Below are 17791 nucleotides of genomic sequence, written 5' to 3'. Positions count from 1 at the left end.
GCTTAGCCACTGGAGTGGCGTCATTCGAAGGCTAAAATAATGCGAACGCATTGTGACCAGCGATGTGTAGCAACATCTGATGGTCTGGTCGGTCACGTGATCACGTGATATATATATAATATATATATATATAATTTGTTTATGTGCATGTATAGCTGTGAAAACGCGTATAGATGTAGGCTATACGAATTGCAGTATCCTTATGCATTCGTAAGTGTATTTCAGTGACATCGCTTCAGTGCATTTTCAATTTTTTATCGCACATCTATGTACATGTGTATTTGTGTTGATACGTGTGTACTTTTTTGCTTCAGCCTTGTAGTTGCTTAATTCCTACTCCCATATAGTAAGCCGCATCTAAATGTGTTTGAAGCAGGATAGATAAAAATGGCAGTTTCAGACCCAACCTTTTCCTACTCAGTTCCACTCTAATGCCGAACTGTTTCCCACCAGATGTTGCTTTACGGATGAGCAGTTCACACGAATTGAAAGTGTCGTCACATCGTTATGATCTGCTGCATTAAAGTGAGGAATAATAAATAAATAGGATCTATAACAAAACAAACCAATTTCATATAACATAAATTCGAAGTATTGTAGTTGTTTAATGAACTACTTCATGAACGGTTACATCCGCGTTGTCTGATTATATGGGGAAAAAATCGATCCAATCAATTAATAAAGAAATCAATGAGGAAAGCACTGAAGCAGAAAAAAGTACATGCGTTTACGAACTTGCAATAATTTTCGCAAATTGAATTCTTCCCAATGATTACCTTTCATATTTCCACCTTTTAACTTTCATATTCTATCGATGTCTGGCGAGAAATTTGGTTAAATGGTCCGGATATTTTGGTAGATCCGCTTGGCTTGACTGTCTGCTTCGTCTACTCCATCGGTTGTTCGGGCTGTAGCCATATCAATTCTATAAGCTTTCATCAGCGCAACTCATTTATTATCTATCCCATTCTCTGCCTTGTTGTTATAGATGTTATTTATTCATTTATTTATTTACTGATTATTATTATTATTATTATTATTATTATTATTATTATTATTATTATTATTATTATTATTATTATTATTATTATTATTATTATTATCATTATTATTGAGTGAGAGAGCAGTGCATGACATTGGGGTAAAATACACGAAGCCCAGTATAGCCATCATGACTACCCCTCTGATAAGGGTACACCAGGCACATGCATCACAACCATGTGTGCGCGACATAGTGATCTCATATCAAGATAAACAGTCCATGAGCTTGTAGGTGGGACCCAGTTAGAATTTTTTTCAGGTTGAGTAGCCCACCCGCTCAAAATGTCCCTGAATAATGGTTGTTTAAGGCTGTTGAACGAAACACCCATGTTTACAAAGGTGAATTATCCAAACCCTAAAGAGTTCGTCTCAAGACATGTCTATATTTTGTTCCCCCACTACTTTTGCTCGTGATCAGAGGTGCACATATCGTCAGCCACTAAGGGACATATTCAGCTGTTTAAGGTCAAACAACTGACAAGCAAATCTGGCATTGAGCAGAAGATTTGCAGCCCATCATTTATACCAACACAGAAGCTGGCAAATAAATACCAATTTTTTCGAAGCAACGCGTCCTTTCAATTGCGCTCTCCATTACTGAAACTAACCTAAACTCATACGACTTAAAACAGTCCGTGACTTATAGTTGATGTTGTAAAAATTGCCTGCTCCAAATTACATAAATTTCTTAATGTAAATAAATTAGGCACATGTATGAACTGTTAAATATGTATTTATAATATAATTTTCAGTTGCAGTCGTTTTATATTCTTGATAAACTCCGGTAATAATTATTTTCTCTAATGAGTTTGTATATGTATATGTTTGTGTAATAAATTTTAACAAAACAGATAGAATATGGATGGTTAATTAAATGAATACATTTGTCAATGTTACCTAGTGGTTGTCTTGAGATGTGACATCCATCATCACTTGTTACAGAAAGAATGCTTGTTTAAACATACACCTACATACTTCCCTTCTACACGCACACACATACACACATATACTCACACAAAGTTGAAACGCTGCTTGATTTTTCTTTCCAGGGTTGAATGTTCATCATCCCACTTCCATTGCATACACGCACGCATACACACACACACAAACATTCACATATCTCCCTCTTACACACACACACACACCATATAGTCACACAGAGTTGAAGCGTTGTTTGACTTTTTCACCCCTTCCTTATCACACCTTCCTTTCTCATTCATATGTTGTGACGAAGAAAAACTCAAGAATATTATTATAGTAGAAGATACAGGACGCTCTCTTTGCCACTTCCTCTCTCTTGTTGCTATTACTTTCTCTCACTCTCTTTCAGTTACGGCTATTACTCTCACTACTTCTCTCCTTCACTGAATTACTATTTTCTCTCCCCACTCTTCACCTATACTATTCTTTCCCCTACTCCGTCCTACTGCGTGATTTTGGACAAATATATATATATATATATATATGCAAATATGTAAAAACATTAGGCTCATTATTATATTAAATTATTATTATTATTGTTGTTGTTGTTGTTTCTGTTATTATTATTATTATTGAGTGAGCGAGCAGAGCATGCCATCAAAGTGACACTGGGGTAAAATATACGAAGCCCAGTATACCCATCATGACTACCCGTCTGATAAGGGCACACCAGGCACATGCATCACAACCATATGTGCGCGAAATGGTGATCTCATATCAAGATAAACAGCACATGACCTTGCAGGTGGAGCCCAGTTAGAATTTTCTTCAGATCGAGTAACCCATCCCGCTCAAAAGGTCCCTGAATAAGGGTTGTTTAAGGACGTTGAACGAAACACCCATGTTTCCAGAGGTGAATTATTCAAACCCCAAAGAATCCTTCTCAACACATGGCTATGATGCTCCCCACACTTCTGCTCGTGATCAGAGATGCACATATCGTCAGCCACTAAGGGACATGCTCAACTGGTTAAGGTCAACAACTGACAAGCAAATCTGTGGTATTGAGCAGAAATTTGCTGTGTAGCCCATCTTTTATACCAAGACAAAACAATGTACATGATAACACTTCCAATCAGTTAAGATCAGAAGCCATGAGAGCCGCTGCCTGGTACTGCATCAGGGCATTTATTATTATTATTATTATCATTATTATTATTATCATTATTATTATTATTGTTATTATTATCGTTATTATTATTATTATTATTATTATTATTATATTATTATTATTATTATTATTATTATTATTATTATCGTTATTATTATCGTTATTATTATCGTTATTATTATCGTTATTATTATTATTATTATTATTATTATTAGTACTATTATTATTATCATTATCATTATTATTATTATTATTATTATTATTATTATTATTTTATTATCGTTTATTAATTATCGTTATTATTATCGTTATTATTATCGTTTGTTATTATTATTATTATTATTATTATTATTATCGTTATTATTATCGTTATTATTATCGTTATTATTTTTATTATTATTATTATTATTATTATTATTATTATTATTATTATTATTAAAGTAACAATAAGAAGAGTGCGACTGTTATCGAATGAACAATATTTCGACATCTGGTGTGTCTTCCTCAAGTTGAAAATAAACTTCTCATACTACTTCTTTTTGGTAATATTTCAAGGATTGATGGAGGAGTAACATCAATCCTTTAAATCCTTTCAAGAACCATCAACAATATTATACGCAGGAAAGATTGTCACCATGTTCATACCAAAATCACAACTGAATCAGAGTGTAACTATGCACTTAAAAATATGAAATAAACAAGAAAGTCTCTTCTCAGTACGAGTACAATGAAGTTTAGTATTGTTTTATGGTAGATGCAGCAAATATAAAAGCACTGTTGTAGAGGTGAACTGGTCAATAGATGTGAATATTTCATCTAAAATTGAGAAGGTGAAAAGAGAACAAACATGGTGACCTAATGAGAAACTCATTTATATATCCATGCTATAAATTTTCATTTGTATGTATTATAACAGCTTCACCGGGCTATGTAAAAACAGATTTGCATTAAAACCTAGAAAATGCTGAATTTCTTTAAGAAAGAACAAAACTAATTTCCACTAAACTCAATCGATTAAAGGAACAACAGCTAAGATTTGTAAAACAGTTCAGGGATTCTCAGTACAAGTTACCTAGTATGAACATATATACATACACACGCATGTGCAAATGGCATACACACATATACACAGTAACAGTAATGAAACACACACACACACACACACATTCTCTGACGTACTAAAAGAAACATTCATTACTCGAGTGTAAGCTTATCTCCACATTCGCGATTGTGCCTGCACACACTAACTCATTCCAGAATTCCAGAATGTATTGTAACTCAAACAAACGTGATTTGTCATCTCATTAGTGACAGTCTTGAATTCTGAGATGGAAAATCCTTAATGAGTCTCAAAAAACAAACGAGTAGTACGTGCATACATACATACATACATACATACATACATACATACATACATACATACATACATACATACATGCATACATACATACATACATACATACATACATACATACATACATACATACATGCATACATACATACATACATACATAAATACACACACGTATTTATCTATTTCTCTCTCCTTCTCGATCTCTCTGTGTGTGTATATATATGTATACATATATACATGGGGGCTGAGTGTGTGTATGTACGTATGCATACACATACATATATACATACATACATACATAAACACATACATACATACATACATCTATTCATACATACATACATACATACATACATACATACATACATACATACACACATAAACACATAAACACATACATACATACATACATACATACATACATACATACATACATACATACATACATACATACATACATACATACATACAATATACTTGTATGAGTACATTGGAGATTCTCTTGATGTGTTGAAACAGATCTCTTTAAATCACGGAATCTAAAGATAGAATTTTTCGATTCTTAAGATTCATAAGTTCTTAGCACCAACACATCAGACAGTTGTATTTTTTTTTATGATTAGCTATTTCGTGTGTCTTAGAATTATCTGAAGCACCGACATTTAAAAATATTCTGTATGGAGTTACTTATAAAATATCTGCTCTATTGACGGCTTTGTATACACTTCTTTGTTTTTAACTTGCATGTATGCATGTATATTTGTGAATGTGTGAACATATATGGAATATTATGATGTCTAAAGAGTCACGGGCATTTATTTACTTCCAGGCTTTATACTTATTTGTTTATATCACCTGGAGATTATTTCAAAGGAAATAGAAGTTACAGGAATGCATTTTTGTAACTGTCTGATTATAAATCTTAACACATCAAATACTATGCTGCTTAGAAGGGCACTTCTTCCAGGAATGTAAGAAATAAACTGAAATCCGTTTTTTTTCAGTGTCGATGTCTTTACTGCCGATTTTTTTTCATTCTGTTAGCAATGGGAGCTTGGTTGACAGAAAGTAGGTGTGAAAAAGATCACAGAAACTGACAAGCGACAAAATGTTAAATATGAAAGTAAAACAATATTGAAACAACGTGCAGGACAGCTCCAGCTGGTCCTTAGGCTGGGCAACGTGTTTAGTTGACTTTATAACATTCCTTCTCCATCTTTTGAAGATTATTTTAGCTGTTGGAATTTGGGGTTCATTTTATGTTGCAAGATGATTTGGTTCGAGTTTGGCTTCTGCGTTTGCTTTGAGTATATGAAACATGTGCGCACACTCACATATATTGTTTTGAGCATGTTGTACTAGTTGAGTGCTCCACTTCTTCACATGGAGAATTCATCATGAATATTAAGCTCACATAGTAATATAATCATTGATCATATAATGAGAAACTAATGTTTCTCTCGTTTCATGAAACAATACTGAGAAAGCACGGGTCATGCTACTGTCATTTGCATCCAGGGGGATGGCAGGATAGCAGATGGTAAAGATAGCGGGGTGGAAGTAAAGTGCTCTAGAGATTTACCAAATGCTATGACGTCCATCAGAATTAATGGAAGACTAAATCATTTGAACACCTTCACCTACAATTCTGTCGATCGACGGAATTTGTTTGCCAGCCACTGGCGTATAATATTCTCATTAGGTCACCATGTTTGTTCTCTTTTTGACATAGGAGCATGATGCAACTCATAACAAATCATGACATCCTTGAGTCTACAACATGCAATATGCACACAAGAGAATGCCGTAAAAGAAGCCTTTCCCCATGCATACATTAGCATCTAGTTACAGTAAATGCAAAATTTTACTTCAATCAATTACATCAGCACAGCTTCCAGGCCCTATAACTGACCGACCCGTTTTGATGTTATCAAAAGATCGACTTTTTATAGACTATAGGAGCCCCAAAGAACAGTTATTCCTTGCATGGAAAATAATAAATGCGTCAAAATGTATCTCAGGAAACATATATATGTGTGGTGAAGGTGTCTATCAATTATACTGAAGACATTTTGAAGATGGAGGATTTGTATCTAAAATAAAAATGTGAAGCAGTAAGAATTTTGAAATTTACCAACGAGACAATTACAATTATGTGCAAGTATGCCAACGAGGTCGCTGCTGTATATGCTCTTCAAGAACAAAACCCAAAGGATGAAGCATCACAGTTTCAGTTAAGGAGACATTTGGCCGCAATGATGGTATCTAATATATATTTGGATTTCTAATTAATTAACAACACCCCGCTACTCAGTATCTAAGTGACCACCCGGAAAGGAGACAAACGATACTGAAACTTGAAATTTGAAGCTGAAATTTACTTCGTAAGATACAATTTTTATTTATTCAACCTTTACTCAACCGTTTTTTTTTTCGTTCGTTAAGATTATTTTGCCAGCTTTTATCTGAAGCCACGTTTTTCAACATTGTTGGAGAAAGCGAGCTGTAGAAGGTGAGGCAAATATATAGATGGCCATACCGGAAGTGTTAAATATGGAGTCTCTGCAAGCATCTTATTTACTGTTCGTGGAAGCCGATAAATGTGTCTTCACATTCGCATACTGCTTTTCAAAACAACAGCCGTTACATCAATGTTCAAAATGGAAAAACAAACGACCGAAAATAAAATTCTTGCCTAAATAATACATGTATTCAGTATTGAAAAATTTTGAGTCGTCTCGGGCAACGTCAGATACTCTCTCCCTCTTTATATATATACTAGCAGTATCGCCCGGCGTTGCTCGGGTTTGTAAGGGAAATAACTATATAAGCATTTTTAGAGAGTTATAGCCAAAAAATAGCAAAAAAATGCATTAAAAATTGAAAAAAAATTAAGGTAAATTTTTTTTTAAATCGTTGACACATCGTAGATATTTTTAGAGAGTTACTTCCCTTATATAAAAGCGAAAAAATGTATTAAAATGGAAAAATATGATGGTAAATTTTTTTTAAATCGTAGACTCATGCTAATACCCAGAAGGGCTCGATATGAATCACGACTATAAGATACCCGCTTTTGGTTAAACTGCACCGCAAAATGTGGGAGTAGTTAGGAATCTAAATCGTAGGAAACAGACACCACACAACTTCACTCTTATATAAAGATGCTTTTTTTTTTTCAGTCATAGAGTTAGATTTATGAAGGTCTTCAGTAGAAAATCCTTCGAATTCTGACTCGCTGCTTGATATAATGAAATTCGTATCCATTTTTTGTCAGAATTACAAATTTTGAAAACACAATAGGAACAAATTTCGGAAAAAAATCTCCCATAATTCACGGAATTAAAATTACACTTCGATTTTTGTACAAAACTGTAGTTGAAGTGTTTACGAAGTATAATACGTGTTTTCACGAATGTACTAAAGAGATTTGCTGTGATATTCTCATTTAAATATGAATAGGTAAATTCGGGCGGCTTGGTAACGAAAGGGTTAAACGGATGCATACATTTATTAATCTCTTATTATAATAACTATATATAAGTGTCGTCTGTTTATACATAAACACTGTTTCATACTGCAATTATATATACATATATCTATATATAATATTATATAATAAAATATATACAGAGTAAAATAAAAACCAATTTACCTTTTCTGTCCGTCCGTGTGTCTTTGCAAATGTGTTGGAATGATAAGTGAGTTGTGATTTGGCGCCTTTTTTACTAATAACAAACACACACGTGTTTGTATGTAGTTGTATGTGTATGTAGTTGTATATGTATGTGTATGCGTGTGTGTGAGGAATGACACACACACACTCACGCACGCACACATGTACATCAATGCTTTCGGAGTGATGTTAAAATATCACACACACACAGACACACATGCACAGACACACGCACACACACACAGACACACACACACGTTAGCTTACAATGTCTGTCAACAATTGACGCTGTCGTATATACTTTCAGTTTAGTCTTCCTCAAATCACTCTGTCGCTATTTACTTTCATTTTATTCGTTGTACACTGTGTGTGTGCGTTTGCGTGTGGTGTAAACCAGACTAAGAAAAGCATTTGACACACACACCAGAATGTGAGTTTTCTGTAAATTTTGCCTAATTGGAGTTTAAATTTTAAAAACTGGAGCTGGCATGACGCGATGCATTGTACTCTTAAAATTGCTAGGTAAATTGTAATTGAAGAAATCCTATATTGTAGATTTGTATAACTCCCAAAGGGAGGCAGATAAAATCTGCCTTTTATAATAAGAGATATTGAGGTTATGAGAGATAATGGTGTCAAGAAGACCCAAAGGTGTCACGTAATGCTGAGTAAGGGTGTGAAAGATTTCAGAACATTTATAAATGTTCTGAAATCTTTCACAGCCTTGGATTTTTATCTCCTTCTGTTATATATATATATATATATATATATATATATATATATATATATATATATGTAGGTCCCGGGTTGATCCGGGGTTAACCACAGTAAGTAAGGTACTCAATACATAGCAGAGTAAAATTAATTTATTATATAGAAGGAGCTTCTACAGGACTAGTACTGTTTCATTCAAGAGAATCTTCAGGAAGCTTCCTGAAGATTTCTCTTGAATGAAACAGTACTAGTCCTGTAGAAGCTCCTTCTATATAATAAATTTAAAAAAAAATATATATATATATATAATATATATAGTTAATCCAAACATGGAAACACAACGATAAAACACAATAACGCGGGGACTTGGAACAAGTATAGTATTATTGGACGCTCAGGAAAGAAGGAGAGTTTAACGTTTCGAGCGGAGCTCTTCGTCAGAACATAGGAAAAGAAAAGATCCAAAGAAAGGAAGACGGAGGAAAAAAATCCCCAACGGTGCACACGCGGTCACATTTTGAATGATATATATATATATATATATATATATATATATATATATATATATATATATATATATATATATAATATATATATATATATGTGTGTGTGTGTGTGTATGTGTGTGTGTGTGTGTGTATCTATATACTGTCTGTGGTATGACCACCCTCTGAGGGCACACCATCACTTGTAGAGTACACGTTCACATCATGGCGGTTCTTTGCATCAAAATAAATGTCTTTATTTCCTTTCGCCAACCACAGTTTTCTTTTTGTCTCATTAATAAATTTGTCATTTCTCGCATTTCTTTTTGATTTCTTCCAAAGTTACTGGTAGTTCACGCACTATGTTCCACATCACTTTTATTTTTGTTTCAATTCATCGACCCCCTTCGATCATTTTCGCAATTGCCCAAAGCGCTTATGGGTGCATCCCCTAAATTAAATTTCTCCATACATTCGGTACCAAATTAATTCATAGATTTTTTCAACACATTCACTTTTTTGGCGTCAGTTTATTTTGCCGTTGGAATTATTATTGTTGAACTTGTTGAACTTTTGCTGTTATATTCCCCTATTGAGGGTGAATAAGTGTGTTTTTTTCCCTTTTAATGGGCAAAAATAATTATTTTTAAAATATTGATTATTTAAAAAAAGATTTATTATGGAACAAATATTGTTTGATATAACGACAGACGGGTCAGAATCGTCGAACGATTCTGAATTATCAAGTGAAGAGTTCCCAGCGCTGTCTGGTAATTCAAGAAATGTGAAAGCAAAGGAAAAAACCTATTAATTTCGCCCAAGTTACAGCTGCCAGTTCCAAGGCAGCTAATGTAGATATTTCTTATTTCTTTATTGCCTACAAGGGGCTAACATAGAGAGGACAAACAAGGACAGACAAACGGATTAAGTCGATTATATCGACCCCAGTGCGTCACTGGTACTTAATTTATCGACCCCGAAAGGATGAAAGGCAAAGTCGATCTCGGCGGAATTTGAACTCAGAACCTAGCGACAGACGAAATATCTATTTCTTTACTACCCACAAGGGGCTAAACACAGAGAGGTAAAACAAGGACAGATAAACGGATTAAGTCGATTACATCGACCCCAGTGCGTAACTGGTACTTAATTAATCGACCCCGAAAGGATGAAAGGCAAAGTCGACCTCGGCGGAATTTGAACTCAGAACGTAGCGACAGACGAAATACCTATTTCTTTACTACGCAGAAGGGGCTAAACACAGAAAGGACAAACAAGGACAGACAAACGGATTAAGTCGATTACATCGACCACAGTGCGTCACTGGTACTTAATTTATCGACCCCCGAAAAGATGAAAAGTAAAGTCGACCTCGGCGGAATTTGAACTCAGAACGTAACGGCAGACGAAATACAGCTACGCATTTCGCCCGGCGTGCTAACGTTTCTGCCAGCTTCCCGCCTTGAGGTAGATATTTCTGGATTAGTAAAGTATCAAGGCCTTTGCAAGAAGGGCGGGAATAATGTAGCCCTAACTCTACCTATTGATGTTTTACACACAGCTAGGCATAGAATCATTATTTATAAAATTTTCAACGTAAAGGAAAAAAGAATTATGTCGGCACCTAGCGTGCAAGTGGAGAAATGTTTACAGCCGAGATGGAGAGAAACATCATAGGTCAGTAAAGGCAAAAGGTATACTACCGTGGAGGTACAGTTTCCAAGCGAGGAAGTTGCTAGAAAGCACTCAACGGAGCCGTTAAAGTCATCTGAAATTTGTCTCCTCGCCACTTATCAGGGAAAACGGACATCGAAAGTGGGATCTTTACCTTTTGACCGGCAGATTTAGAAAATAATTTTTGTAACTAAACACTTTCAAACTTCGTTTACTGGTAGAATGTGTCGTATAAAATATCTTTTACTCTTGGCGTTTTTGAGAAAAGTTTATATTTACGAAGTTATTTCGTTTTAAAGTTGTCCTATTACGGCAATTTCAACCAATCAATGATGTGTATTCAGCTGAATATAATTACTGCTGTAATATATTTTACTGCAGCTAGCAAGTAGTCAGCAGTAGCCGTCACCAAAACATCAGCAGTAGTAGTAGCATCTAGCAAGCAGTCAGCAGTAGCCAAGACTTCAGCAGCAGTGGTAGAGGTGGTAGCAGCGACCAAGCCTGCAGTGGCAGCGGTGGCAGTAACTAAGCAGTCAGTAGCAGTGAGCAAACCACCAACAGCAGCAGCGGCAGTAGCAGGAACAGCAACAACTGAAGGAACTACTGACGCTCCAGAACGAATTTAGTGGAAATAAATCTCTTCTAAAGAAAAAAAGGAAAAAGAAAAGTTCCACAGATTTACCCAAGTGTACTCCGGCCAAAACCACCCTACCCAGACACCACAGGCCCCTCCATCGTCCATCCATTGTCCCTCCCCTCAAAACTCCCCGTGCCACGCCCGAAGCATCGCCGGAAAAAAACTCTGGCCCTTCAACGCAGTCCACATCATCCATCTCGCGCTCAACGACCCAGTCTACACCCCAACACTCACCAACAAAAACTTGCCCGCCTTGCGCGGATCTATTTGATGAAGACATCTCAGTGTTTTACACTGAAAATGCCTCCTTCAGAAAAACACTCAAACAGATGAAACTGAAAGAGATAGACACAAAAATAGATACGCCAGTGAACTATCACTTTTACAAAGTGCAACGAACATGGCACATAACGTTAGAAGAACGTTACCCAAATTGGGTCGGGCCGTGGAGTAAGTTCCGGCCCGACAGTTTTCAAAATTGGTTGAAATCTCACCACACTCCACAAAAGAAGAGGAAGGAGGGGGAGGGAACAGATAGTTCCCTCACGAAGAAACATTAATTAAATTGTAAGTTCCCTTATGACTTCCTTGAAAGTTAGTTGTTTAAATGTGCATAGTCTGGGTTCGGTCTGGCAGCAAAGCCGCCTCCTGGGCGAACTCCAGTCGCGTAATTTGGATGTTTTTGTCAACACAGAGACCAGAATGAGCAGTCTACAGGCTTTCTTACCTTTCTTTGGCTATAAGAAATTTATTTCGACATGCCAGTCTGGAGGGTGTGTGGAGTGGCAGTTCTTTTCAGGGTGGTCTGGGGCTTATTATAGAGTCTATCTTTGCAGATCCGGATGGTAGGCTGATCGTTCTGGACCTGACATGTAGCAGTGGACAGGCCTTCAAGCTGGTGGCTGTCTATGCACCATGTAATGCAGAGCAGTCGAACTCCTTTAGACGCCTGGACGCCTTTCCCGGGACGTCACGCACTCCAGTGATGTTAGGTGACTTTAACACAATCCTCGATGCACGCATGGATTGTGTTCGCTCGAACCCCAACAGAGTAGGGAACACTCGCCTCAGAGATCTGCTTAGTAAGTTTCAGCTAGCAGACCGTTTCAGACTGGACTACCCGGATACTCCACAGTGGACGTGGCTGAATAGCGATGGGTTGTCCAGATCTTATCTAGACAGGTTATTTGTCGGGATCATTGATAACTATAGCGTTAGTTGTCCACAGTTTCATATAGTCCACTTCTCTGACCACAAATTGCTGGTCAGCAGGATAGACTTAGATAAGATGATTAGTCAGGGACCCGGTTACTGGAAACTCAACAAGACGTTACTAGCTTGTGAGGAGTAAAGGATCCCGATTAAGGAACTTGTTATGACGGCACTAGCCGGTACAAATGGTGGTCAGCACTCAAAAGAGCCATTAAAATTAAGTCAATTAGATTTAGCAAGGAACTAGCGGCTAGAAGGGCTAGAATAGAAGAGGATCTAGTTAAGGTGCTAGATGAAGCATTGAGGGCAAGCTGAGCGTCTAGTGTTTTGGCGGCGAGATTGGTGTTGGACCAACGACGAGAAGGAATCAACGTCGCCGGACGGGTTCGTGGGTAGAGGCTCAGTGTGGAAACGATTCTACAATTGGGTCTTTGACGGATCAACACGAGCGGTTGATGGACGAATCCGATGAAATGTGTGAGGTTCTTCAGCAGCACTTCCCCCAGCTCTTTGGGGGAAGCGGCGCACCGGATCGGAGGAGAGACCTTGCGGACCACCTCAACGGTGTGCTGTGATTCTCGGGGAGGGAAGCAGAGCGTTGTGAAGGGCCGATCACAGCCGCGGAGGTGGAGGACATCCTGGTCGACTGTAGAAAGCCAAAGTCGCCGGGAAGAGATGGTCTACCCTACAAGTTGTACACAGCGATGCCAGGCTTGTTTGGGTACCTGCTAGCGAGCATTTTCAGCAGCCGGCAGCAGAATGGGCGTATACCCAGCTCTGTGAGCCGGGGCGTGGTAGTGCTGATCAGAAAGGACCCAAACAAGGGGGACAGGTTAGATAATTTTAGACCCATCACTCTACTAAATGTAGAGTTGAAGATTTTGGCCAAAGTATTAGCGAATAGCTTGACGCGTGATGTCGATGGACTTGTCGGGCAGGTGCAGACATGCGCCATTCCAGACAGGACCATCCATGACAATCTTTATTTTTTACGCTTTACTATAGCTAGAGCAAATAGAAAAAACTGGTTTTAGGTGAGACTATAGTCCATTTAGACCAGTCTAAGGCATTCGATAGGGTGGACCACCAATACCTGGCTGCATTCCTCGAAGCAGCCGGCTTTGGCCCGACCTTCCGTGGTTGGATCAAAGCTATTTACAGCGATATTTTGTCGATAGTTCGGATGAACGGGTTCCTGTTGAATCCGTTCTGTATCAGCCGTTCGGTTCAAGGATGCTCTCTTTCTCCTCTTCTCTATGTATTGGCATTGGAGCCCTTTTTGCGGAAGGTGGAGGCTCTGGAGGACGTCCCACGAGATCTCGGTTTCGGAGGAATTGTAATGTCATAAACGGATGACATTATTATCATCGCATCCAGTGGCAACCAACTGCGACAAGTGGGTGACGTCATAAAGGAATACCAGCGATGGCAGGAGCAAGAATAAACCAGGGCAAGTGTCGGCTTGTAACGCGGTACCTGGAAAGGCAAGTCGATACTGTCATACAGCGTCGTGGGGCGTTGGACGGACGATCCGGTGAAAATGTTATGGATCAGGTTTGGTCCAGATCTCCGAATAAATAGAAACTGGAGCGAGGTCAAGAGCAGGGTAGTTGGCCTAACCCAGACCTGGTTTGGAAGACAGCTGTCCCTGAAAGGGAGGGCGGAAGTGCAAATGTGTTTATCGCATGTCATTACCTACCGCCTAACAGTCGTGCCTTTCCCGGATTCGTGATTGGGCAAGATGGAGCGCCTACTCTTCCGCTTTTTGTGGAGGGGCGGGGTTCCGCAAGTCCGACGATCTATCTGTAGCCAACAGCCGCTAAAGGGTGGGCTAAAGATGTCGTGTTTGAGGCTGAGGAAACTCGTGTTTATACTCTGGCTCTACCTGGATGGTGAGCGGGTATGGTATCCGTTTGTGAAGTTCATTCCTCCATAGTTCACATCTTTCAGTGAACTGAAACCGTAGTTCAAATGGAGACCCAGGTTGGGTAAATGGCATGTAGAGTATCGCCAGGCTTTCTGATTCCTCTCCTACAGGAGCAATGTCGGCGGCGGGGGTTCCACCTCGTCCTTCTATAGAGGGTTGATAGAGAGCGGGTGCGACGACCTGGGGAGGACACTGGGCTTCAACGAACGTTAGCTTGCTGGCTTGTTTCAGAGAACTCTTGGGCCAGTACCTATGGATAATTACCAGAAATCCCTGGCCTGGGATATATGTTATAATCCTTACAAATGTTGGATTATTATAACGCTCACTTCGGTATACAGTATACTTAGCAAAACCATTAAAGACACGACTATCTCTGACCGCCTACTACGTACTCTTTGGTACTTTACGCACTTCCCTTTATTTATAGTGATTAGGTTATTGTATTTGTAATGTGGGAGGGGTGTACCATTATTTCTAATTCCCTACAACAGATCTCCCTTTAAGTTTCTCCTAGGATGTATCATTTTATTTAGCAATATTGTTTTTTTTTTTCACCCCACATCTCATTTTAAAGTTTTTTCCATACAGGTTTTCCATACAGTGCTTGGCCTCTCTTTTCAGGAACTCTGTATGTTTTCTTTTCCCCTTACTTGTACACCTGGCTTCAATGCCTGTAGTGGCATTTGTACTTGCAAAGTATCGTGTAATCATTTCATCGGTTCCTCCAGCTTCTGTGGTTCGCTTGCCACGAATCTCTTTTGCAGTTGGTTCTTGTGTCTCTTTTGTATGCTTTTTCTACTTTTTGGTAATTACGCCATCTTCCCACCTCTGCTTTCCATTCTTGCATGCCCTCATATAAACACCTTTTCGCCAAATTTAAAGAATCTTGCTATGTATTCTCTGGCACTTTTTCTTTTCTTGCCAGGTAACAATTTATCAAAGATTGATTTTACTTTCCATGTAGGCATCAGCTCCACTGGTAAGCTACATTCTGGTGTATTCGGATTTAGTGTCCCACGGTACACTCTTAAAATTGTTGTAGAGCTACCGCATCTGTGACTTCCTTATTCGATTTTTAAAGGGCTCTTTTTGAAGGTATCGATAAAGCGTTCTGCTTGTTCATTAGATATGGAATGTTATGGTGTCGTAGTTATATATTCTACGGCGAACGTTTCACAAATTTTTTGAAATTCACTAAACACAAATTGCGTTCCATTGTCAGACACTATCGTGTCTGGGATGCCAAATCTTGCAAACAATTCGTGTACAAGCTCATCGCAGTTGAGGTGGTTGTTTTATTACACTTACAAATTTCAGGGCCTTTCGAGAAACAATCAACTACCACGAAGTAGTAAGAACTATTTAGAGGAGCAGCGAAATCGATAGTCTCTGGCTTACATACCGGTGTTCCATTCTGTTTTACTGCCATTTTTTTGGTTCAGTCCCTCAGCCGCAGTTGAAACTTTTACTGTCCCTACTGTACTTCCATACAAAACACTTATGGGCGTATCCCACAATTTGAATAGCTCAATCCACTCCATTCCGAATAGATTAAGTGAACTTTTTAATACATATATCTTAGCCTTTTTCGCTAGACCTCGACTTGTTACATTGGATATGAATTCACCGAAAAATACAATATATTCCCGTAACTCTATGTGCTACCTTTTTCGATTTAATTAATTTCGGCTTGCCGACATATTTCCACGTTTTTTTTTTTCGTTTATAATGGTAATATCACTACCTGTGTCCAATTACGTTTTAACACTTGTATTTCTGATTTTCACCTTCACGAATTTTCTCATCGTTATATTGCCAATTTCTTCTGGTAAAATACTATTTATTCTTTTTCCTTTGTTCTGTCGTTTTCCCAACTTCGTTCTACAATGCGTCTTTATATGTCCTATATTCCCACAAAGAAAGCACACCGCTTTTTTAAAATGGACAATTTATCCTCAGATGTATACCTCCGTGTGCAGAACATGGGTTTACTTCCTGGTTTATTTGTCGTGTTTATTAGAAAGTATTTTATCTCTATTCTATTTCGCACTTGTTTTACCTGGAAACAATCTTTACGTTCAATTGCCTCTGTGTCGTGTCTCAATTTGACTATCTTTTCACATTCTTCTGACACATGATCTAAGGTTACATCCTGGATTTGTTCAAGTTTTGCGAGGATTCTAGTTCTAACTTCTGCGTCCTTTTCGGAAGTAAGTTCCCGTGTAAAAATGAGGCATTTGAACATATGTGGCATTAATTAATCCAGCTGAAACTTCCCGCATTCCCTGTTAACTCTACCAGCATATGTGAGGTACTCCTCGTCATTGTTTTTCTCTATGTTCAAAGTGTGTTGATAAGTGTGGTAAGTAGCTTGCTTACCAACCACATGGTTCCGGGTTCAGTCCCACTGCGTGGCATGTTGGGCAAGTGTCTTCTACTATAGCCTCGGGCCGACCAAAGCCTTGTAAGTACTAGGCTTACAAAGAATAAGTCCTGGAGTCGATTTGCTCGATTAAAGGCAGTGCTCCAGCATGGCCGCAGTCAAATGACTGAAACAAGTAAAAGAGTAAAGAGAGTAAAGAGAGTATACCTATCGTGTTATTAAAGTTTACGTCTGAAGGTTTCCTTGGGATTATACAATTACTGAATCATTCATTTTCTATTACCACCAGATTTATCAAGATTAAGCGCATTTACATCTCGTTGTCCCAATCTTTACATTCTTTATCCAAGATTTGCTCATATCTTCTGTAGAATGCTTCGAAGGTAACTCCTTCGTCAGGTTCGTATTTGAGCTCTGTTATGGAGTTCGCAGTATTTGAGCTCTGTAATGGAGTTCGTTGTATAGTCTGTATTTGTTGCTGTAATATTATTCGTTATTGCTCTTGCAGTTATATTTGCTGCTTTTGTTGCTTCAGCATTTTTTCTTGCATTTGTAGCTGTTACTGTTGTTGTTGTTGTTCTTTTAGCTGCTGT

The sequence above is a fragment of the Octopus sinensis genome, linkage group LG17 (assembly GCF_006345805.1).
Source record: "Octopus sinensis linkage group LG17, ASM634580v1, whole genome shotgun sequence".
NCBI classification, from domain to species: domain Eukaryota; kingdom Metazoa; phylum Mollusca; class Cephalopoda; order Octopoda; family Octopodidae; genus Octopus; species Octopus sinensis.
Note: the sequence above shows the minus strand (reverse complement) of the source record.